The sequence below is a fragment of the Euprymna scolopes genome, chromosome 12 (genome assembly GCF_053919585.1).
Source record: "Euprymna scolopes isolate OS-2025 chromosome 12, ASM5391958v1, whole genome shotgun sequence".
NCBI lineage: Eukaryota > Metazoa > Mollusca > Cephalopoda > Sepiida > Sepiolidae > Euprymna > Euprymna scolopes.
In genome coordinates this window covers 64,032,568-64,059,985 of record NC_136493.1, presented here as the reverse complement: position 1 = coordinate 64,059,985, position 27,418 = coordinate 64,032,568, and positions in this window count along the sequence as shown.

Below are 27,418 nucleotides of genomic sequence, written 5' to 3'. Positions count from 1 at the left end.
TTACTGTGATTTATGAATTAAACACTTATAATTTATCTAGCTCAAAAAATAAAGAACGTGATATTTAATAATTTCACAAGAAATGTTGTAATTGTTGTTCATAAAATTTCTTATTAAACAGAAGAAAACATAGTTAATGTATATTTTCTTCTGTTTAAATATCTTTACACATTTGTTTTTAGTTCGTGTAGTCTTCACATTCTTTTCATGTTTTAAGTAGAATTTTGCGGTCATTTGGAAAAGTGAACAAATTGTTAGACAGAACTAATTAGTTCACTGCAAGTATCAAAGTCTGCTCTCATTTATATGTATCGATGCACATATACTCTAATTTTTTTCAATGTTTTATCATTTTGACCTAGTTAAGGATGAGGCATCCTACCAGATACTAGACATTCACTTGCTATCTCATATATTCCAACTGCGAGATCGTTTTTAGATTCTAACTGTCCTTTTAAGTGCAATTGTTTGAATCGCTCTTGCATTTGTTTCATCAAATATATCTGCCAGATTATTTTTTTATTGTTTTTCATGAGTACGGTTGTTTCTATAATTACTGGAATGATGGAGATTTTTCTAGGAGTCTAGTTTCTTTTCATGTTGTATATATGACCTTAGTAGTTCGTTATTTTTTTCCGTTTCAGCTCTGTTTAACCCAGAATCATGAGAGATACTAAGTTCTATAAGGCCGCTTCTTTCACTTTCTTGTTCCATATCACTATGTTAGGTTTAATAGATCCATATATATGCAGATTATATATATATATATATATGTGTGTGTGTGTGTGTGTGTGTATGTGTGTGTGTGTACGCGTGTGCTATATAGCAAGCAGTACTAAAAATGTAGATATATTAATTTGGAGTCCCGATCTTCACTAATGATCTCCCAAATTACATTATTAGATCATTCGTAGATATTTATGCCGACGATACTACCATCTATGGCAACACTTCAAAGGTCGTAAATAACCACAATCTCTCTGATTCTCTTTCCTCTGATCTTGAACACGTTGTGCAATAGGGAAAAGGGTGGCTGGTTAATTTTAATGCATCTAATACCAAGCTTTTATCTTTCCAATATCAATGCTCTGACCGCTGTCTGGCATCAATTAAAACTAATGGTTATCGTCTTGGGGAGGTTCCATGTCTTGGCAAGCTTCTGGGCCTAACCTTTACTCCTGGTGTGAAATGGAACACATATATAAAATCCATTGCCAAGGTCGCTGGATCATTCTACAGCTCTATCAAATATCTCAGTGCTGAGGCAATTCTCTACTTATATAAGAGCCAAGTATGTCCTAGAATCGAGTACTGTTGCCACATCTAGGCAGGAGTTGCTCGAATATTCTATCCTGCCTTGACCGAGTTAAAAACCAACTTCATAGCATAGTATGGTTTGGATTAGGGGAACAGATATTGCCTGGTGCTCACAATAGTGACATGATGTTGATGGCCAATTTCTAAGGAATCCATATCTCCAGTGTCTCTGAACAGATAGCACCTATGCAAGCATTCGTTTCTATATGTCATTCTGTACAGTGTTAACATTTTCCTCGTTTTAGTGTAATCTGTTTATGCCAATTTGTACCAATCAACAGTGCCAAAGCTGTATCATATTACACACATGGCATTGGTTAATGGCAGTTATCTTGTTTTCTTCCTTTTAAGCTTTGTTTTATAGATTTTCTCTTACACAGTGTATATATTCACTGCTAAGTTTTTCTCTCATCTTGGCATGCTGAATCGAATCGTTCTCTTCTATGCCAAGATATTTGTATTTTTCTTGTTCTTTTAAGTCTTCATCAAGCTTATGTTTTCCATCTACACTTTCTTCCCAGCTCTGATGGAGCACTTTGCACATTTGTTCAGACTGAATATTAGCTCAATATCATTGGAGAAGCTGCAAGAGTCAATTTAAGTTAATGTCTGAGGTGGCATATGAAGAGCAGCTGATTGCCTCTTTTGTTCAGGTCTTGTTCGTGGCTTTGCCTCAGGTCATAGTCACCGGCTTTAATGAGTGGTTTACTTAACGGATCACCAGACAAAAGAGTAAAGGCGATAGAAAGTCCCTATTCAGCGATTATTACAGTTTTATTAATGTGGCTCCCTGGAAAGAAAAAACACGTGCCATATATTGGCCAACAAATGATGCATTCTCAAAATTCAAAATGCATCATAAAGGATCTTTTTTTCTGGATACATCTCACTTGAAGAACCCGAGCCTCCAACATGACGTTCAGGTGCTTATCAAACATACACCCTTCGTCATTTAAGAAACTCCATAGCACCAAAACAACCAGCTATTGCAAGGTGCTCCCTACATATAATGGTTTAGGCAATTTACGAGGGGTAGATATTGAGATTGGCGAAGTCGTGGGAGTTTTCAGATAGAAAATACAACCATAAGTGACCTCTATGATACATCGACCACATTTCGTACTACAAGATTCAAGGTACGACTCTGAGTAATAAACTCTCTGAAAACAATATTACTATCTGGAGAAAAGGAAATTCTGTTTTTTCAATATCATCAATGTAAGATTGGTATTTTTTTTAAATATCTACACAAAATTATTTATTCAGTTTGTAGATTAATATTGCAAATAAGAAGCTGCAATTTAGATTTAATTAATAGAAGATTTGTGGATTTTTAAAATGAAACATTATTTAAATCATTTGGACTATTGTTCTCATTTTGGGGATTTTTAAAATGAAACATTATTTAAATCATTTGGACTATTGTTCTCATTTTGGGGATTTTTAAAATGAAACATTATTTAAATCATTTGGACTATTGTTCTCATTTTGGGGATTTTTAAAATGAAACATTATTTAAATCATTTGGACTATTGTTCTCATTTTGGGGATTTTTAAAATGAAACATTATTTAAATCATTTGGACTATTGTTCTCATTTTGGGGATTTTTAAAATGAAACATTATTTAAATCATTTGGACTATTGTTCTCATTTTGGGGATTTTTAAAATGAAACATTATTTAAATCATTTGGACTATTGTTCTCATTTTGGGGATTTTTAAAATGAAACATTATTTAAATCATTTGGACTATTGTTCTCATTTTGGGGATTTTTAAAATGAAACATTATTTAAATCATTTGGACTATTGTTCTCATTTTGGGGATTTTTAAAATGAAACATTATTTAAATCATTTGGACTATTGTTCTCATTTTGGGGATTTTTAAAATGAAACATTATTTAAATCATTTGGACTATTGTTCTCATTTTGGGGATTTTTAAAATGAAACATTATTTAAATCATTTGGACTATTGTTCTCATTTTGGGGATTTTTAAAATGAAACATTATTTAAATCATTTGGACTATTGTTCTCATTTTGGGGATTTTTAAAATGAAACATTATTTAAATCATTTGGACTATTGTTCTCATTTTGGGGATTTTTAAAATGAAACATTATTTAAATCATTTGGACTATTGTTCTCATTTTGGGGATTTTTAAAATGAAACATTATTTAAATCATTTGGACTATTGTTCTCATTTTGGGGATTTTTAAAATGAAACATTATTTAAATCATTTGGACTATTGTTCTCATTTTGGGGATTTTACAACATTCCAGTCAATGTAATCCAATTCTAAACTGCAGTTGAGATTGAAAGTTCAATCTTTTAGCAAAATAACGTCGTATTTTGTAAAATTGTGACTACCTCCCATACCCTTTCTTTTCCTCCAAGCAATATACAAAGACAAGAAGGAGGTTGAGCAATCCAGGTTTCCAGATATACTATGGTGGGATGATCAAATAAGCGGTACTAAAAAAACAATTACGAATTATTTTAATCAAGTCATGACGGAATAAGTGCAAACTACTCTGTGGATTAAATAAAGGGCTCAATTCGAAATTCTATACAAATTCTCGAATTCGACATAAAGATCCCCGAGTTCAACATGATGCAGCTGAAGAAGATCGGGGGGTTATATTAGTCGAAACGTTCAAGATGAAAACAGTAGTTTGAATAATCGAAATAATTATTCAAATTATCAATCCTTATCTAAAAATTTCTGAAACATGCATCTTGCACAATTTCTCTAGCAGATTAGCATTAGCACAAATATGCTCATGATATTTTGAATGACATCAATAAAGAAATAAGTTTTAATGGCTATCCACATGATGACGTCAAATTTATCTTTTCATTTAGGAATGTTTAAATATTTCAATGATCGTTTTTTTACAAACGTGGTTTGTTGAGCCCCGCTATGATAATGGCTACATTACATGTGAATCATTAGATGTCTGATTTGATATAAAATTTTGGTTGTTGAAGAAATTTGTTTCTATATGTGAGCATTTTTCCAGAACAATCTTTATACAAAACTAGCATTTCAGCCCGGCGTTGCCCGGGTGTTTGGATATGTCTGTTGAGCAAAAAGAAAAAGCAAAAAAAAAAAATTGGTAGTAGGAAGGCAGGCTCGAACCCGTAACGCGAAGGAGGAAAAGAATGGGGAAAAAAACCTGACGTCTATGCTGTTACGACCACTGCCAAACCGGGAGTGACATTTTTTAAAATTAAGGTTAGACAATCGAAATGAGAGGATGACTTTAAAAAATATCAAAGAAAAAAGCGACCACCCTGTAGAAAAGTTCTCTGTTGAAGGTAAAGATATTTTTCGAAATTTGTCATCTGAAAGGTCGGACTTTAAAACGATACTGATTTTGTAAAATCCGTCACCTCTGTCAAAAGTTTTAGGTAGACATGCAAACAGACATACATACATACATACATATTGGTAACATACATATTGGTAACATACATATTGGTAACTAAAAATTTTCTACCCAAACCGATGAAAAACCTTGCTCTATCTCTGAATAACCTTTATGTCAAATTTCAAATGTTTAGACCAGAAATTGTCTGAGTAATTTGATAGAGTCCGCAGAGGTCATTTTTTAAAAATTTGATCCCTATTATGACCCCTTAACATTTATTGTTTTGGGTTCAAATCAAGTTATTATGTTAGACCCATGTCCAAGGAACCTATATCTAATATTTCAAGTGTTTAGACCCAAAATTGTCGGAGGAGATTAGTAGAGTTCTGAAAGGTCCAATAGTTGAACTTTGACCTCTTAACAGCCAAATTTCTGGCCGAAAATCAATCACCAAGATTTTTCCAAATCTCAGTACCCTGTATATCAAATTTCGAGTCTGTAGAGTGAAAATTGACAAAGTTATTGCTTAGGGAAATGTACACAGACAGACACAGACACACACACAGACAAAGATACACAGTCACGTTCACTTTTATAGATATACTAGCATGGGTGTCCGGCGTTGCCCAGGTGTTTGGATGTGTCTGTTGAACAAAAAAAAAAGCAAAAAAAAAAAATAAATAAAAAGTGATAGTAGCAAGGCAGGCTCGAAACCGTACCACGAAGGAGGAAAAGAACGGAGTAAAAACCTGATGTCTATGCTGTTCCGACCACCGCCAAACCAGAAGCGACATTTTTTTTTTTAAATTAAGGGTAGACAATCTAAAGGAGAGGATAACTTTAAAAAATATCGGCGAAAAAAGTGACCCCCCCCCTGTAGAAAAGTGCCTAGTTGAAGGAGAAGATATTAATGTTTTTAGCAAATTATTCAATATTTGTCTTATGAAAGGTCGAACTTCAAAACGATACTGATCTTGGTAAAATCCGTCGCCTCTGTCGAAAGTTTTAGGCAGACACGCAAACATACATACATACATTTATATATTGGTAACTAAAAATTTTCGACCCAAACCGATTAAAAAGCTTGCCCTATCTCTGAATAACCTTTATGTAAAATTTCAAATGTTTGGACCAGAAATTGTCTAAGTAATTTGGCAGAGACCGCAGAGGTAATTTTTTTTTTAACTTTGGCCCCTTAACATTTATTGTTTTTGGCTCAAATCGAGTCATTAAGTTAGATCCATGTCCAAGGAACCTATATCTAAATTTCAAGTGTTTAGACCCACAATTGACGGAGGAGTTTGGTAGAGTTCTCAAAGGTCAAATCGTTGAACTTTGACTCCTTAACAGACAAATTTCTGACCGAAAACCGATCACAAAGATTTTTTCAAATCTCAGTACCCTGTATATCAAATTTCGAGTTTGTAAACTAAACATTGGCAGAGTTATTGCGTAGGGAAATGTACACAGATAGACAGACACACAGACACGTTCACTTTTATAAATATACTAGCATGGGTGCCCGGCGTTGCCCGGGTGTTTGGAGGTGTATTCTGAGCAAAAAAAGAAAAGGTCATTTTTTTTTAAATTTGACTCCTTAACATTTATTGTTTTGGGCTCAAATCAAGTTTTTAAGTTAGATCGATCTTCACTGAACTTATATCTAAAATTTCAAGTGTTTAGACACAAAATTGTCGGAAGAGTTTGGTAGCGTTCTCAAAGGTCAAATCGTTAAACTTTGACCGCTTAACAGCCAGATTTCTGGCCCCAAACCGATCACATCGATTTTCCCAAACCTCAGTAACCTGTATATCAAATTTCGAGTTTGTAGACTAAAAATTGACAGAGTTATTGCGTAGGGAAAAGTACACAAACACACAGACACGTTCACTTTTATAGATATACTAGCATTTCAGCCCGGCGTTGCCCGGGTGTTTGGATGTGTCTGTTGAGCAAAAAAAAAAAAAAAAGTGGTAGTAGAAAGGCAGGCTCGAACCCGTACCGCAAAGGAGGAAAAGAATGGGGTAAAACCTAACGTTTATGCTGTTACGACCACCGCCAAACTGGAAGCGACATCTTTTAAAATTAAGGCTAGACAATCTAAAGGAGAGGATAACTTTCAAAAATATCGGCGAAAAAAGTGACCCCCCCCTGTAGAAAAGTGCCTAGTTGAAGGGGAAGATATTAATGTTTTTAGCCAATTTTTTTATATTTGTCGTATGAAAGGTCGAACTTCAAAACGATACTGATCGTGGTAAAATCCGTTGCCTCTATTGAAAGTTCAAAGCAGACATGCAAACATACATACATACATACATACATACATACATTTATATATTGGTAACTAAAAATTTTCGACCCAAACTGATGAAAAAACTTGCCCTATCTCTGAATACCCTTTATGTAAAATTTCAAATATTTAGACCAGAAATTGTCTGAGTAATTTGGAAGAGACCGTAGAGGTCAATTTGCTTTTTAACTTTGACCCCTATTATGACCCCTTAAAATTTATTGTTTTGGGCTCAAATCAAGTTATTAAGTTAGATACATGTCCAAGGAACCTATATCTAATATTTCAAGTGTTTAGACCCAAAATTGTCGGAGGAGTTTGGTAGAGTTCTCAAAGGTCAAATCGTTGAACTTTGAGCCCTTAATCGGCAAATTTCTGACCAAAAACCGATCACATCGATTTTCCCAAATCTCAGTACCCTGTATATCAAATTTTGAGTCTGTAGACTAAAAATTGACAGAGTTATTGCATAGAGAAATGTATGTACACACACACAGACACGTTCACTTTTATAGATAGATAGATAGATATAATATATATATATGAATAATATATATATATATATATATGTGTAATGTTTTGTATATTATTAAGATGCAATCTAAAAAACTAATTTTATATTTTGACTTGAATCATGACTGTCGAATTTCGTTCCTTGTATTCGATTAATGACTTTCCCTGACATTAATTTCGAACACTAAAACCAATGCGACATTAGTTTATAACATTGTTAGCAAAACGATCATTTTGTTTATTATTCTGTTTTACAGCCCTCGTATATCCGGGCTACATTATATCCTGAGTTTTTATATCCGGGTTACACTGAACATTAACACAGGCTCCAATTTGGGATCAGAGAAAATCTCTCTTATATCCGTTTTCTTATATTCGAGTTTCTTATATCCAGGTTACACTGCATATGTTATAATTTATTATATTTTGCATGAATGTTATTTTACAATGGTTTGAATCTGTTTTATAAATGATAACAATATATTACTTTATTAAATACTAGCAGTTCCGCCCAGCTTTGCTCGGGCCCTATGTACTGTTCATAAGGTTATGTGCATATGTACACATTAAAAATTGTGAATATGTAAAGTAATGCCTTTCTCTATAACAGTTTTTCTAAACTACCATAGATAAAAGACAGACAGACATTTTCACTTTTATAAATATATTGATAGATAGATAGATATTTTGGATGCAATATATTGTAATGATTTAAAAATCATTAAAAAGAAAAGGCTCATGCGCCACCACTGAGAATTGAAACCAAAACGTTCAGCTCACGATTTATTTTGCCTCTTCCGTCAACGTCTGGGCTATGAAAACATGTTTACTGCAAGACTAAAAATTAAAACATGAACTAATAGCTACTACGTCATGCATTGGTAATGCCGGCATTCGACCTTCACCTGGCAAATTTCATTTTTTTTTTTTAAATTTCACACTTTTGCACCGATTTTTCCGGGCTAAAACCCAAATATAAAGTTTTGCATGGATTCAAATACCTTATATATGAAGTTTCATGTCTGTAGACCAAAAACTCTAGGAGGAGTTTGGTAGGCCAAATTTGTTAAACAAAAATATATACTTATACATAAATATATATGGAAACAATTTTGTGTTTACTATAAACTTTTTACGCAAATATTATGCAAGTATAAATCATGTAGAATACTTGCATGGGTATAATTACACGTAATAGTTAACTAAAGATGATTATCCCATTAGAAAACCGAAGCAACTAATAGGGAATTAATTAAAGTAAATGTTTAAAAGAATATGCAAATTAGCTAGATCTTTTGCTAGTGAATGCAATTCCATAACCCATATATAATAAAATTGTATTTTCTTTTCAAATAAGTAGAAAAGACGGTTTTTAATATGAATACAGGGTGACCCCACAAAAAAACAAAAGCTAAATGGAGGCCATCTAGAACAAATGCTGTAGAACGGAGAAAAAAAGGCCAAAGACCCTTGTGTTTTGATGTGATGTTTTGAATATAATAAACTAGTTATGACCAAAGTTTCATTTCATTCGGACAAAACACTAAGAAACGGGGTCTAATTAGAGTTGGGTCCGTTTTTTGGGGTCACCCTGTATTAATGCACCCAAAAGAAAAACGAATTCATAGGAGTGTAGATAGAAAGATAGATAAACTTGTTTCTGAAATGTAATAAGTGATCAAATAGAGAACGTCTTTTTCAATTTCAAGATGTTATATACTATATTTTTGATGTCTTCGTTTGTGTAAGGATGAAATTAAAACCAAAAGTCCATATCAAGATCATGCTTACTTTTAACAAGTACATTTTCACAAAAAATCAAATAGAGGCGGGTATTTATTTTATATATTTATGGAGTTTTATAATAATGTTGTAAACTGTGAATTGAAACAGGATATTCATATACAGCAAAGTAACCACTTTATTTATTTTATATATGGCCAGGTAACTTTTGGGAACTGCTGGTGTTTAATTTGAAAATAACGGAAAAATTGTGTTTGTTAATAAAACTGAATTATAATGAGTTGAATCTATAACTAAGATAGTGTACTTTGTTCGTGGGGACTTTTTTTTGCTGAATCAGTCATGTACATTGAATGAGAGATTGTATAACGTCAATCTTAAAAATGATATCTTTCTTTATATAAAACCAGTTAATGTACATAGAATCTACATCGAATTATTTGCAGTCAGCTTATGGAAATAATTAAGGACAGATTTTGAAAATTCGACTATAAAAGTTGGAATTATTGAGTTTAGATTCTTATTTTGTCTTTTGTGAATATGAAAATAAAGTAGATTTACAAATGTAAATATGAAAAATGAAATATTTAGAAAATGTAGTATGAGTTGCCTCCCTTCTGCAAGCATTACTACTTGAATCATATAAACAATCATCAATCACAACTTTTATTGAATTCTGGAAAAAGAAAACTAATGACTGCATCTTTAGATATTTGTGAAAAGAGACATTTTTACTTGTCTTATTGACGAAACTAGAGATTTTTCTGATCACCAGAAAATGTTTCATATAAATAATCCGAGTTTTGGGCGGATTTAAAGTAGAAAAATACTAAAATTGTAGATAGTTAAAAAAAATGCAAATTGAGGACATTTTATTCTCTGTGAGATATAACCGTGAGAGTTGCCGCAAAAATCTTAAGAAAAATAAATATAGAAAACTAAACAATTCCTGCATTGCTGGTCATATACATTGATGCTGAATTTCGTGAGGAAATAATAAGCTAATTTAAATAATATCAGAAGATTAACGGAAGAACGAAAACATAAGTCTTTTCTGACGTTTATCATTAACAGTGAGGACTCACATTCTAAAATAAACACAAACGTTTTTGTGCACAATTGAAAAGAGAGAATTGTCACTCATACATTTTAAAAGAATAGATTGGTGTTATATAATAGGACCATGTAGAGAAGAGTGGTCATGCTCGATAGTCTTTCCAGTGTTTTCATGAAACTGCATATATCCATAGGCGATCGAACTAATATACAATGTTATAGAAATAGCAAATATTCTGTAAGCAGAAAGTGAGAGACAAGTTATGAAAAACAGTTACAGATTGGGAATTTGTGATGGGCCATATATAAAAGTAGTTTAAAATATTTACAATAACACATACAATAATACAAATCTCAACAAATTGGTTTAGAGCTTATACAGAAGTCAATGAAGAGAAAATGAAGGTATAAAAATTATATCGTAATATTTATAGATTTATTAATTTATTTAATAAGGGATTCATCAATTAGAGGTGCTACACAACATTGACTGTGGAATTATGCTGAAAGATACATTAAAATCGATGAGTGAGCAAGTTTACTTTTTGTTTTTGTCATGAATAAATCCCTAGCGTACATTTATAATTGAGTTCAAATTGAGTGAAAAAAGAAACATGAAAAGTGGACAATCATCATGTTTATAGATCGAGATGAATATGAAGAGAAGTCAAAATAAATCCTAATCTGATTCTATCTTTTCCTTTTATTATGTAAATGTAGATTTATGTACGTATTTTCTTGATTGTTTTAATTCCCTTCTGGAATAATGTTTCAAGGGTGATGAACATTATTTTTAGTCTGGATTGGCATTTCAACAGTTTTCTTTATGTCTTTAATATTGCTCATATTTTCTTATATTCAAGTAAACACACTCACTTTTATACGTTTCTTGACATAAATGGTCTTTTTATTACTGCAAATTGATGCTTCCACATTTCTTATGGAAAAGAAGCACCACGTTCATATATAAAGTACACAAGCGATTTAAAGAGATGTAATGTTAATCATGTACCCCTGTATCCATGGACAGCCAAAAAAGTGAACTACATAGGTACATTCAATGAAGATATATATATATATATATATATATATATATATATATATATATATATATATATATATATATATATATATATATCTGTACATAAAGATGTATATATATATAGAGAGAGAGAGACACACACACATTAGCAAATATATATATATAATATACTAGCTGGGAGACACAACGTTACCCGAGATGAAATGATATTTAACGAATGTTTCACACTTGTATATTTTTTATTCTCATCGAAATCAATGAAATCGCCCAGTTTTCAATCAAATCAATTGGTAACCAGTCACGATGTACCGAGAACAACCTTCACATGCTTCCCCACAATGATAGTCCATAATACATTGTAGTTTACATTGCACTGTAGAGAACCTACTGTTGATTTTATAAAATTATTTTTATATATAATAGCTTGAATTAAAGTTAAAAATGCACAAGTAAAGTATCATGCTTCAGTTGTGCCTTAAATAGAAACATTCATTTCGAACAACCCTTCCCACATCAAACGACTTACTATTGATTTTATTTACTTACTGTTGATTTTATTTACTTACTGTTAATTTTATTTACTTACTGTTAATTTTATTTACTTACTGTTAATTTTATTTACTTACTGTTGATTTTATTTACTTACTGTTGATTTTATTTACTTACTGTTGATTTTATTTACTTACTGTTCATTTTATTTACTTACTGTTCATTTTATTTACTTACTGTTCATTTTATTTACTTACTGTTGATTTTATTTACTTACTGTAAATTTTATTTACTTACTGGTGATTTTATTTACTTACTGTTGATTTTATTTACTTACTGTAAATTATATTTACTTACTGTAAATTTTATTTACTTACTGTTGATTTTATTTACTTACTGTTGATTTTATTTACTTACTGTTGATTTTATTTACTTACTGTTGATTTTATTTACTTACTGTTGATTTTATTTACTTACTGTTGATTTTATTTACTTACTGTAAATTTTATTTACTTACTGTTGATTTTATTTACTTACTGTTGATTTTATTTACTTACTGTTGATTTTATTTACTTACTGTTGATTTTATTTACTTACTGTTGATTTTATTTACTTACTGTTGATTTTATTTACTTACTGTTGATTTTATTTACTTACTGTTGATTTTATTTACTTACTGTTGATTTTATTTACTTACTGTTGATTTTATTTACTTACTGTTGATTTTATTTACTTACTGTTGATTTTATTTACTTATTGTTGATTTTATTTACTTACTGTTGATTTTATTTACTTATTGTTGATTTTATTTACTTATTGTTAATTTTATTTACTTACTGTAATTTTATTTACTTACTGTTGATTTTATTTACTTACTGTTGATTTTATTTACTTACTGTTAATTTTATTTACTTATTGTTGATTTTATTTACTTATTGTTGATTTTATTTACTTACTGTTGATTATATTTACTTACTGTTGATTTTATTTATTACTGTTGATTTTATTTACTTATTGTTGATTTTATTTACTTACTGTTGATTTTATTTACTTACTGTTAATTTTATTTACTTACTGTTGATTTTATTTACTTACTGTTGATTTTATTTACTTACTGTTAATTTTATTTACTTATTGTTGATTTTATTTACTTACTGTTGATTTTATTTACTTACTGTTGATTTTATTTACTTACTGTTAATTTTATTTACTTATTGTTGATTTTATTTACTTACTGCTGATTTTATTTACTTACTGTTGATTTTATTTACTTACTGTTGATTTTATTTACTTATTGTTGATTTTATTTACTTATTGTTGATTTTATTTACTTACTGTTGATTTTATTTACTTATTATTGATTTTATTTACTTATTGTTGATTTTATTTACTTACTGTTGATTTTATTTACTTATTGTTGATTTTATTTACTTACTGTTGATTTTATTTACTTATTGTTGATTTTATTTACTTACTGTTGATTTTATTTACTTACTGTTAATTTTATTTACTTATTGTTGATTTTATTTACTTACTGTTGATTTTATTTACTTACTGTTGATTTTATTTACTTACTGTTAATTTTATTTAATTATTGTTGATTTTATTTACTTACTGTTGATTTTATTTACTTACTGTAAATTTTATTTACTTATTGTTGTATTTTATTTACTTATTGTTGATTTTATTTACTTATTGTTGATTTTATTTACTTATTGTTGATTTTATTTACTTATTGTTGATTTTATTTACTTACTGTTGATTTTATTTACTTATTGTTGATTTTATTTACTTATTGTTGATTTTATTTACTTATTGTTGATTTTATTTACTTACTGTTGATTTTATTTACTTACTGTTGATTTTATTTACTTATTGTTGATTTTATTTACTTATTGTTGATTTTATTTACTTACTGTTGATTTAATTTACTTACTGTTGATTTTATTTACTTACTGTTAATTTTATTTACTTATTGTTGATTTTATTTACTTACTGTTGATTTTATTTACTTACTGTTGATTTTATTTACTTATTGTTGATTTTATTTACTTACTGCTGATTTTATTTACTTATTGTTGATTTTATTTACTTACTGTTGATTTTATTTACTTACTGTTGATTTTATTTACTTATTGTTGATTTTATTTACTTACTGTTGATTTTATTTACTTATTGTTGATTTTATTTACTTATTGTTGATTTTATTTACTTATTGTAGATTTTATTTACTTACTGTTGATTTTATTTACTTACTGTTGATTTTATTTACTTACTGTTGATTTTATTTACTTATTGTTGATTTTATTTATTTATTGTTGATTTTATTTACTTACTGTAAATTTTATTTACTTATTGTTGATTTTATTTACTTACTGTTGATTTTATTTACTTACTGTTAATTTTATTTACTTATTGTTGATTTTATTTACTTATTGTTGATTTTATTTACTTACTGTTGATTTTATTTACTTACTGCTGATTTTATTTACTTACTGTTAATTTTATTTACTTATTGTTGATTTTATTTACTTACTGCTAATTTTATTTACTTACTGTTGATTTTATTTACTTATTGTTGATTTTATTTACTTACTGTTGATTTTATTTACTTACTGTTGATTTTATTTACTTATTGTTGATTTTATTTACTTATTGTTGATTTTATTTACTTACTGTTGATTTTATTTACTTATTGTTGATTTTATTTACTTACTGTTGATTTTATTTACTTATAGTTGATTTTATGTACTTACTGTTGATTTTATTTACTTATTGTTGATTTTATTTACTTACTGTTGATTTTATTTACTTACTGTTAATTTTATTTACTTACTGTAATTTTATTTACTTATTGTTGATTTTATTTACTTACTGTTGATTTTATTTACTTACTGTTGATTTTATTTACTTACTGTTGATTTTATTTACTTATTGTTGATTTTATTTACTTACTGTTAATTTTATTTACTTACTGTAATTTTATTTACTTACTGTTGATTTTATTTACTTACTGTTGATTTTATTTACTTACTGTTAATTTTATTTAATTATTGTTGATTTTATTTACTTACTGTTAATTTTATTTACTTATTGTTGATTTTATTTACTTATTGTTGATTTTATTTACTTATTGTTGATTTTATTTACTTATTGTTGATTTTATTTACTTATTGTTGATTTTATTTACTTACTGTTAATTTTATTTACTTACTGTTGATTTTATTTACTTACTGTTAATTTTATTTACTTACTGTTAATTTTATTTACTTACTGTTGATTTTATTTACTTACTGTTGATTTTATTTACTTATTGTTGATTTTATTTACTTACTGTTAATTTTATTTACTTATTGTTGATTTTATTTACTTACTGTTGATTTTATTTACTTATTGTTGATTTTATTTACTTACTGTTGATTTTATTTACTTACTGTTGATTTTATTTACTTACTGTTGATTTTATTTACTTATTGTTGATTTTATTTACTTACTGTTGATTTTATTTACTTACTGTTGATTTTATTTACTTATTGTTGATTTTATTTACTTACTGCTGATTTTATTTACTTACTGTTGATTTTATTTACTTATTGTTGATTTTATTTACTTACTGTTGATTTTATTTACTTATTGTTGATTTTATTTACTTACTGTTGATTTTATTTACTTATTGTTGATTTTATTTACTTACTGTTGATTTTATTTACTTATTGTTGATTTTATGTACTTACTGTTGATTTTATTTACTTATTGTTGATTTTATTTACTTACTGTTGATTTTATTTACTTACTGTTAATTTTATTTACTTACTGTTAATTTTATTTACTTACTGTAATTTTATTTACTTACTGTTGATTTTATTTACTTACTGTTGATTTTATTTACTTATTGTTGATTTTATTTACTTAATGTTGATTTTATTTACTTACTGTTGATGTTATTTACTTATTGTTGATGTTATTTACTTATTGTTGATTTTATTTACTTACTGTTGATTTTATTTACTTACTGTTGATTTTATTTACTTACTGTTGATTTTATTTCCTTACTGTTAATTTTATTTACTTATTGTTGATTTTATTTACTTATTGTTGATTTTATTTACTTACTGTTGATTTTATTTACTTACTGTTGATTTTATTTACTTACTGTTAATTTTATTTACTTATTGTTGATTTTATTTACTTACTGTTGATTTTATTTACTTACTGTTAATTTTATTTACTTATTGTTGATTTTATTTACTTACTGTTGATTTTATTTACTTACTGTTGATTTTATTTACTTACTGTTTATTTTATTTACTTATTGTTGATTTTATTTACTTACTGCTGATTTTATTTACTTACTGTTGATTTTATTTATTTATTGTTGATTTTATTTACTTACTGTTGATTTTATTTACTTACTGTTGATTTTATTTACTTATTGTTGATTTTATTTACTTATTGTTGATTTTATTTACTTATTGTTGATTTTATTTACTTACTGTTGATTTTATTTACTTATTGTTGATTTTATTTACTTACTGTTGATTTTATTTACTTATTGTTGATTTTATTTACTTACTGTTGATTTTATTTACTTATTGTTGATTTTATTTACTTACTGTTGATTTTATTTACTTACTGTTAATTTTATTTACTTACTGTAATTTTATTTACTTACTGTTGATTTTATTTACTTACTGTTGATTTTATTTACTTACTGTTAATTTTATTTAATTATTGTTGATTTTATTTACTTACTGTTGATTTTATTTACTTATTGTTGATTTTATTTACTTACTGTTGATTTTATTTACTTACTGTTGATTTTATTTACTTATTGTTGATTTTATTTACTTACTGTTGATTTTATTTACTTATTGTTGATTTTATTTACTTATTGTTGATTTTATTTACTTATTGTTGATTTTATTTACTTACTGTTGATTTTATTTACTTACTGTTGATTTTATTTACTTATTGTTGATTTTATTTACTTACTGTTGATTTTATTTACTTATTGTTGATTTTATTTATTTATTGTTGATTTTATTTACTTACTGTTAATTTTATTTACTTACTGTTGATTTTATTTACTTATTGTTGATTTTATTTACTTACTGTTGATTTTATTTACTTACTGTTAATTTTATTTACTTACTGTTGATTTTATTTACTTATTGTTGATTTTATTTACTTACTGTTAATTTTATTTACTTATTGTTGATTTTATTTACTTACTGTTGATTTTATTTACTTATTGTTGATTTTATTTACTTACTGTTGATTTTATTTACTTACTGTTAATTTTATTTACTTATTGTTGATTTTATTTACTTACTGTTGATTTTATTTACTTACTGTTAATTTTATTTACTTATTGTTGATTTTATTTACTTATTGTTGATTTTATTTACTTATTGTTGATTTTATTTACTTACTGTTGATTTTATTTACTTATTGTTGATTTTATTTACTTACTGTTGATTTTATTTACTTACTGCTGATTTTATTTACTTACTGTTAATTTTATTTACTTATTGTTGATTTTATTTACTTACTGCTAATTTTATTTACTTACTGTTGATTTTATTTACTTATTGTTGATTTTATTTACTTACTGTTGATTTTATTTACTTACTGTTGATTTTATTTACTTATTGTTGATTTTATTTACTTATTGTTGATTTTATTTACTTACTGTTGATTTTATTTACTTATTGTTGATTTTATTTACTTACTGTTGATTTTATTTACTTATAGTTGATTTTATGTACTTATTGTTGATTTTATTTACTTATTGTTGATTTTATTTACTTACTGTTGATTTTATTTACTTACTGTTAATTTTATTTACTTACTGTAATTTTATTTACTTATTGTTAATTTTATTTACTTACTGTTGATTTTATTTACTTACTGTTGATTTTATTTACTTACTGTTGATTTTATTTACTTATTGTTGATTTTATTTACTTACTGTTAATTTAATTTACTTACTGTAATTTTATTTACTTACTGTTGATTTTATTTACTTACTGTTGATTTTATTTACTTACTGTTAATTTTATTTAATTATTGTTGATTTTATTTACTTACTGTTGATTTTATTTACTTACTGTTAATTTTATTTACTTATTGTTGATTTTATTTACTTATTGTTGATTTTATTTACTTATTGTTGATTTTATTTACTTATTGTTGATTTTATTTACTTACTGTTAATTTTATTTACTTACTGTTGATTTTATTTACTTACTGTTAATTTTATTTACTTACTGTTAATTTTATTTACTTACTGTTGATTTTATTTACTTACTGTTGATTTTATTTACTTATTGTTGATTTTATTTACTTACTGTTAATTTTATTTACTTACTGTTGATTTTATTTACTTACTGTTGATTTTATTTACTTACTGTTGATTTTATTTACTTATTGTTGATTTTATTTACTTACTGTTGATTTTATTTACTTACTGTTGATTTTATTTACTTACTGTTGATTTTATTTACTTATTGTTGATTTTATTTACTTACTGTTGATTTTATTTACTTACTGTTGATTTTATTTACTTATTGTTGATTTTATTTACTTACTGCTGATTTTATTTACTTACTGTTGATTTTATTTACTTATTGTTGATTTTATTTACTTACTGTTGATTTTATTTACTTACTGTTGATTTTATTTACTTATTGTTGATTTTATTTACTTATTGTTGATTTTATTTACTTACTGTTGATTTTATTTACTTATTGTATATTTTATTTACTTACTGTTGATTTTATTTACTTATTGTTGATTTTATGTACTTACTGTTGATTTTATTTACTTAATGTTGATTTTATTTACTTACTGTTGATTTTATTTACTTACTGTTAATTTTATTTACTTACTGTAATTTTATTTACTTACTGTTGATTTTATTTACTTACTGTTGATTTTATTTACTTATTGTTGATTTTATTTACTTACTGTTGATTTTATTTACTTACTGTTGATTTTATTTACTTACTGTTGATTTTATTTACTTATTGTTGATTTTATTTACTTACTGTTGATTTTATTTACTTATTGTTGATTTTATTTACTTACTGTTGATTTTATTTACTTACTGTTGATTTTATTTACTTACTGTTGATTTTATTTACTTACTGTTAATTTTATTTACTTATTGTTGATTTTATTTACTTAATGTTGATTTTATTTACTTACTGTTAATTTTATTTACTTATTGTTGATGTTATTTACTTATTGTTGATTTTATTTACTTACTGTTGATTTTATTTACTTACTGTTGATTTTATTTACTTACTGTTGATTTTATTTCCTTACTGTTAATTTTATTTACTTATTGTTGATTTTATTTACTTACTGTTGATTTTATTTACTTATTGTTGATTTTATTTACTTACTGTTGATTTTATTTACTTACTGTTGATTTTATTTACTTACTGTTAATTTTATTTACTTATTGTTGATTTTATTTACTTACTGTTGATTTTATTTACTTACTGTTGATTTTATTTACTTACTGTTAATTTTATTTACTTATTGTTGATTTTATTTACTTATTGTTGATTTTATTTACTTATTGTTGATTTTATTTACTTACTGTTGATTTTATTTACTTATTGTTGATTTTATTTACTTACTGTTGATTTTATTTACTTACTGCTGATTTTATTTACTTACTGTTAATTTTATTTACTTATTGTTGATTTTATTTACTTACTGCTAATTTTATTTACTTACTGTTGATTTTATTTACTTATTGTTGATTTTATTTACTTACTGTTGATTTTATTTACTTACTGTTGATTTTATTTACTTATTGTTGATTTTATTTACTTATTGTTGATTTTATTTACTTACTGTTGATTTTATTTACTTATTGTTGATTTTATTTACTTACTGTTGATTTTATTTACTTATAGTTGATTTTATGTACTTACTGTTGATTTTATTTACTTATTGTTGATTTTATTTACTTACTGTTGATTTTATTTACTTACTGTTAATTTTATTTACTTACTGTAATTTTATTTACTTATTGTTAATTTTATTTACTTACTGTTGATTTTATTTACTTACTGTTGATTTTATTTACTTACTGTTGATTTTATTTACTTATTGTTGATTTTATTTACTTACTGTTAATTTTATTTACTTACTGTAATTTTATTTACTTACTGTTGATTTTATTTACTTACTGTTGATTTTATTTACTTACTGTTAATTTTATTTAATTATTGTTGATTTTATTTACTTACTGTTGATTTTATTTACTTACTGTTAATTTTATTTACTTATTGTTGATTTTATTTACTTATTGTTGATTTTATTTACTTATTGTTGATTTTATTTACTTATTGTTGATTTTATTTACTTACTGTTAATTTTATTTACTTACTGTTGATTTTATTTACTTACTGTTAATTTTATTTACTTACTGTTAATTTTATTTACTTACTGTTGATTTTATTTACTTACTGTTGATTTTATTTACTTATTGTTGATTTTATTTACTTACTGTTAATTTTATTTACTTACTGTTGATTTTATTTACTTACTGTTGATTTTATTTACTTATTGTTGATTTTATTTACTTACTGTTGATTTTATTTACTTACTGTTGATTTTATTTACTTACTGTTGATTTTATTTACTTACTGTTGATTTTATTTACTTATTGTTGATTTTATTTACTTACTGTTGATTTTATTTACTTACTGTTGATTTTATTTACTTATTGTTGATTTTATTTACTTACTGCTGATTTTATTTACTTACTGTTGATTTTATTTACTTATTGTTGATTTTATTTACTTACTGTTGATTTTATTTACTTACTGTTGATTTTATTTACTTATTGTTGATTTTATTTACTTATTGTTGATTTTATTTACTTACTGTTGATTTTATTTACTTATTGTATATTTTATTTACTTACTGTTGATTTTATTTACTTATTGTTGATTTTATGTACTTACTGTTGATTTTATTTACTTATTGTTGATTTTATTTACTTACTGTTGATTTTATTTACTTACTGTTAATTTTATTTACTTACTGTAATTTTATTTACTTACTGTTGATTTTATTTACTTACTGTTGATTTTATTTACTTATTGTTGATTTTATTTACTTACTGTTGATTTTATTTACTTACTGTTGATTTTATTTACTTACTGTTGATTTTATTTACTTATTGTTGATTTTATTTACTGTTGATTTTATTTACTTACTGTTGATTTTATTTACTTATTGTTGATTTTATTTACTTACTGCTGATTTTATTTACTTACTGTTGATTTTATTTACTTATTGTTGATTTTATTTACTTACTGTTGATTTTATTTACTTACTGTTGATTTTATTTACTTATTGTTGATTTTATTTACTTATTGTTGATTTTATTTACTTACTGTTGATTTTATTTACTTATTGTATATTTTATTTACTTACTGTTGATTTTATTTACTTATTGTTGATTTTATGTACTTACTGTTGATTTTATTTACTTATTGTTGATTTTATTTACTTACTGTTGATTTTATTTACTTACTGTTAATTTTATTTACTTACTGTAATTTTATTTACTTACTGTTGATTTTATTTACTTACTGTTGATTTTATTTACTTATTGTTGATTTTATTTACTTACTGTTGATTTTATTTACTTACTGTTGATTTTATTTACTTACTGTTGATTTTATTTACTTATTGTTGATTTTATTTACTTACTGTTGATTTTATTTACTTACTGTTGATTTTATTTACTTATTGTTGATTTTATTTACTTACTGTTGATTTTATTTACTTACTGTTGATTTTATTTACTTACTGTTGATTTTATTTACTTACTGTTAATTTTATTTACTTATTGTTGATTTTATTTACTTAATGTTGATTTTATTTACTTACTGTTAATTTTATTTACTTATTGTTGATGTTATTTACTTATTGTTGATTTTATTTACTTACTGTTGATTTTATTTACTTACTGTTGATTTTATTTACTTACTGTTGATTTTATTTCCTTACTGTTAATTTTATTTACTTATTGTTGATTTTATTTACTTACTGTTGATTTTATTTACTTACTGTTGATTTTATTTACTTACTGTTAATTTTATTTACTTATTGTTGATTTTATTTACTTACTGTTGATTTTATTTACTTACTGTTAATTTTATTTACTTATTGTTGATTTTATTTACTTACTGTTGATTTTATTTACTTACTGTTGATTTTATTTACTTACTGTTTATTTTATTTACTTATTGTTGATTTTATTTACTTACTGCTGATTTTATTTACTTACTGTTGATTTTATTTACTTATTGTTGATTTTATTTACTTACTGTTGATTTTATTTACTTACTGTTGATTTTATTTACTTATTGTTGATTTTATTTACTTATTGTTGATTTTATTTACTTACTGTTGATTTTATTTACTTATTGTTGATTTTATTTACTTACTGTTGATTTTATTTACTTATTGTTGATTTTATTTACTTACTGTTGATTTTATTTACTTATTGTTGATTTTATTTACTTACTGTTGATTTTATTTACTTACTGTTAATTTTATTTACTTACTGTAATTTTATTTACTTACTGTTGATTTTATTTACTTACTGTTGATTTTATTTACTTACTGTTAATTTTATTTAATTATTGTTGATTTTATTTACTTACTGTTGATTTTATTTACTTACTGTTAATTTTATTTACTTATTGTTGATTTTATTTACTTATTGTTGATTTTATTTACTTATTGTTGATTTTATTTACTTATTGCTGATTTTATTTACTTACTGTTAATTTTATTTACTTACTGTTGATTTTATTTACTTATTGTTGATTTTATTTACTTATTGTTGATTTTATTTACTTATTGTTGATTTTATTTACTTACTGTTGATTTTATTTACTTACTGTTGATTTTATTTACTTACTGTTGATTTTATTTACTTACTGTTAATTTTATTTACTTATTGTTGATTTTATTTACTTACTGTTGATTTTATTTACTTACTGTTAATTTTATTTACTTATTGTTGATTTTATTTACTTACTGTTGATTTTATTTACTTATTGTTGATTTTATTTACTTACTGTTGATTTTATTTACTTATTGTTGATTTTATTTACTTACTGTTGATTTTATTTACTTACTGTTGATTTTATTTACTTATTGTTGATTTTATTTACTTATTGTTGATTTTATTTACTTATTGTTGATTTTATTTACTTACTGTTGATTTTATTTACTTACTGTTGATTTTATTTACTTATTGTTGATTTTATTTACTTACTGTTGATTTTATTTACTTATTGTTGATTTTATTTACTTATTGTTGATTTTATTTACTTACTGTTAATTTTATTTACTTACTGTTGATTTTATTTACTTACTGTTGATTTTATTTACTTACTGTTGATTTTATTTACTTACTGTTGATTTTATTTACTTACTGTTAATTTTATTTACTTACTGTTGATTTTATTTACTTATTGTTGATTTTATTTACTTACTGTTAATTTTATTTACTTATTGTTGATTTTATTTACTTACTGTTGATTTTATTTACTTATTGTTGATTTTATTTACTTATTGTTGATTTTATTTACTTATTGTTGATTTTATTTACTTACTGTTGATTTTATTTACTTACTGTTGATTTTATTTACTTACTGTTAATTTTATTTACTTACTGTTGATTTTATAATTGCTTGTGCGGTGATAATGTCTTTAATTTAAGTTTAAAATGAAACCGCCATGTATCATGATACAATTGTGCTTTAAACAGAAACATTCATTTCGAACGTGCCCCTGTCATATCAAAGAACATACTATCGATTTTGTATGTTGAGCTTTTCGGCTTGTGTGGTAATAAAATTTCTCAAATGCATTTGTGATTTTAAGCCGTGTAATGTATTAACTTTGGTCCAAATCGTTTGTTCTTTCTTTCATTGAATTATTTCGATTATCGATACGTTCCTATACAAAACTATCTACGAACACTGCTAGGCACATAAAGTACATTCTTTGGAAATTTAATAAAAATTGGACAAACCGTTTTCCAGTTAATATGGAACGAACTCCTGTAACGAAAAAGTGTAAGGAAAAATTCAAGATGGCGCCCGACTCTCTCTTTAACACGGTAAGATATCCTCAACACGGCACAAGGAGCAACAGCCACACGATTCCCCAGCTAACTCAATCGTTACTCACAACGTCTTTCCCCTCACCCGCTTTTATCGTCGTTCTAGGCCGGCTAAATTTGCATATTCCGAGAATTTGTGTAACTTTGCGAGACATCATACTTTACAAAAGACGGCGGCCGCCATCTTGGTCTTTCTTTTCTATTTTTGGTCGGTAACGCTGAGCTGGTCTCGAGGTAAGTCTTTTTCCCCTCATCCGTCTCTCCCACGTACCCACACAACACGCAAACACGCGGGCGCTTATCTCCTGGATGCACGTTACACTCCCCCCTGATCTGATGATCACATAGAGAGCACTGGGGGGGGGGGCTTTTAGTGCGTGTGCTTCTGCGAAGAGGTACATTCACTGTTTCAGATTTGGGCTCTGGATCTGGTTCCGCCTCATCAGATGAAGTACCGCTATCAGTCTCTGGAAGGGGCTCACTGAATCCGTGCATCGGCAGCTCATCGCTAGACGCTTCACTGCTTTCTTCTGTAGTCGTGTGACGCACCTCAGTAGCTGGGCAAAGATCTCGCACATGTCGTGGGGTTCCATCGACCAAAACAGACTGCTGGCTAATCACTCCAGATATTTGTCCTCGCTTAAACTTGTTGGTGCACCGATTTCCTGGGAGCCGCACCCACACTGGATCTCCCACTTCATATCTGTTATATGTTCCATTGTCGGTTGGCTGCGTAGTGTTGATTCCCTTCACTCAGACTCGGTACGTGTAAATAGCATTCGCAGGTGCGGTTGAAGGGGACGTCCCGTCCTTTGGCGTAATGTTGTACCAATATGTTGCTTCCGCAATAGTACATCGCTTCCTGGCAGCAATTCTTTTGATGCTGCGATGGCTTCTTTCAGCAATGCCATTTCCTGACGGCACATCATCTAACAACTGCCGAACTTGCTGGCTACAAAACGCTGCATCATTGTCGGTCAGGAGCTCTTCCGGCGCACCTCGCTCAAAAAAAATGGATGATAGGTGGCGAACAACATTTGCTGAATCCTGTCTGGTCATCTGCCGCCACACCGCAAATCTCGTAGGCCCGCAATCAATGAGAGTTAGAAAGGGCTTGCCACTGTAATGGGTAATATCCATGGCCAGCCGCTGCCACACACTCTCAACTTCCAAGCGACTCTTCTGCCATCGCTCTGGTGCAGGATCAATAGACTGGCAAGCCTCACAATTTCTGACGATCTGTCTGACATCCATTTTGGTCACTGCTGGGTATGCACGCCTCACAAAATAAAGGGTCCTCTTGATACCCGGATGTCCGCTCTGTGCATGAATTTTTTGTATTTGACATGGGGTGATTGCAACTGCACAAGATCGAGCAGTAATCTCCATTCCCATCTTCGTGGCTTCATACCATTTGTGAGGTACACAGGTCAGTTGGTCAGCACGATTACAATGTGATGGCACCAGAGTGACGCTCAGTGATAGCCCATACTCAGATACCAGGTTTTTTAGCGTGTCTAGCCTTCTCCGTATTAACATTTCACTTGCTGCCTTGGTACGGATTCGTGTCCGTCCTGAAAGTGTGTCAGACACCCAGTGGTAGACACAGAGAGAATCTGTGTACAAGGTCAACTTCTTAGACTGCCACTGCAGGGCCAGATTCACCCCCTTTACAACAGCGTCCAGCTCTGCCAGGTTGATATGCTGAGAATCTGTCACGGGCCACAGCTAACACGCATCCTCGAACACATTTCCTCCTTGCTCCAACGATACTCCCATCACCAAAGAACTGGCATCAACCCACACACCTACGTTGTCTCCGTTAACACACCACCGCCCACAGGCAGGGTCCTTCTTGTTCACTCTCTCCAGTGTCTCTTTAATCATCAGAGTTAGTAGGACATCATCGGATATGTCATCCCAACCCGTGGTTGTTAAATTTGCTCTGCGTTTAATCACATCAACAGCTGCGCAGAGCCAGCCACAGACCGGTAAGTGACCAACAAGTTTTCCACACCAAGAAAAAACGGTCCGCCTTGTAACGAGGTTGGGGATGCTTGGAATTTCACTGCCACGCCTCCATTGTAGGGTGCCATCTTCTTCATAAACATCCAATCCCAATACACGTGCTCCTTCCCTTAAACGTTCGGGATTCTTGCATTCCAGACCAAACTGAGCCAACTTTTCTTTGACACACGACGCAGACTGTACATCTTCATTGACGTATACGTCATCAATGTAAGCTGACGTTGAATCCCTCATGGGCTTTTCTTGGGACAATACTGTGTTGACAATAGTCTTCATGATCTGTGGTGCCACATTTAGGCCAAAGCCAAGGCGTGTAAGGCAGTACCTCTGCCCCTGGAACCAAACTGTCTGGAACGGCTACAACGTCTCATCAACTCGCACCTGTAAATAGGCTTTTCGCAAATCCAATATCGAGACATTAGTGCCTTTCTGACGCCATTCCCTCAACTTACTGGTGCATACGTCAGCATCGGCAGTGTAGGCTTCAATATGCTTGTTAAGCTCTCTATAGTTCAGCACGGGCCGTACTTTCGACTTGTTATGCTGGACTACTGCCATCAAGGGTATTAGACCCTTGGGAGGCCCAAGCTTGTCCTCAGGGTAGGGGATTAACCAGCCATCTTGGATCCACGCCTTTAGTTCCCTTTCGTATTCTGCTCGGGCCTCACTGGGTATAGGGTACTCTGCAACCCCATTCTTGAGTTTAGTCGGTGCCATTCCCTTGGTCCACTTCCAAGATGCAATCCAAGCCCTCTTGCGCGAGTCGTAGTCCACTGTAAAATCCGGCCGATCGATATGGAGCGCTGCACACACTGGGGCCTCTAAGAATCGCACCTTTCCATTGAATTTCCATGAATTGCGACTCCCCCCAGCGCCTTGATGGCATCGTATCTGAGCAACAGGTCAAACCTTTTCTATTTTTGGTCGGTAACGCTGAGCTGGTCTCGAGGTAAGTCTTTTTCCCCTCATCCGTCTCTCCCACGTACCCACACAACACGCAAACACGCGGGCGCTTATCTCCTGGATGCACGTTACAACTCCCACACACACAAACACAGAGAGAAAAAGTTTCTTTTATATAGCAGCAGAGATAATATATATTATCTCTATATTTATAAAATGGAGACGATTTCCTCCCCACAGAAAAAATCATTATAGTGACACAAACACAGACGCCACATATAAATTCAATATGGTTACACTACCTGCCAATATCTGCTGCGTATTTTTGAGATATTATTAGTCGATTTTAATCAATATCGTAAATTCCTATAAAATTTTCGAGGAGAGTCACTCTCTTCCAAACAAGTCATATTTACCGGTGATAGCAGGATACTTAGTAACTCATTGTTTTCTTTTCTCCTCAAAGACCAGCCACCTTTATACATTTACCAT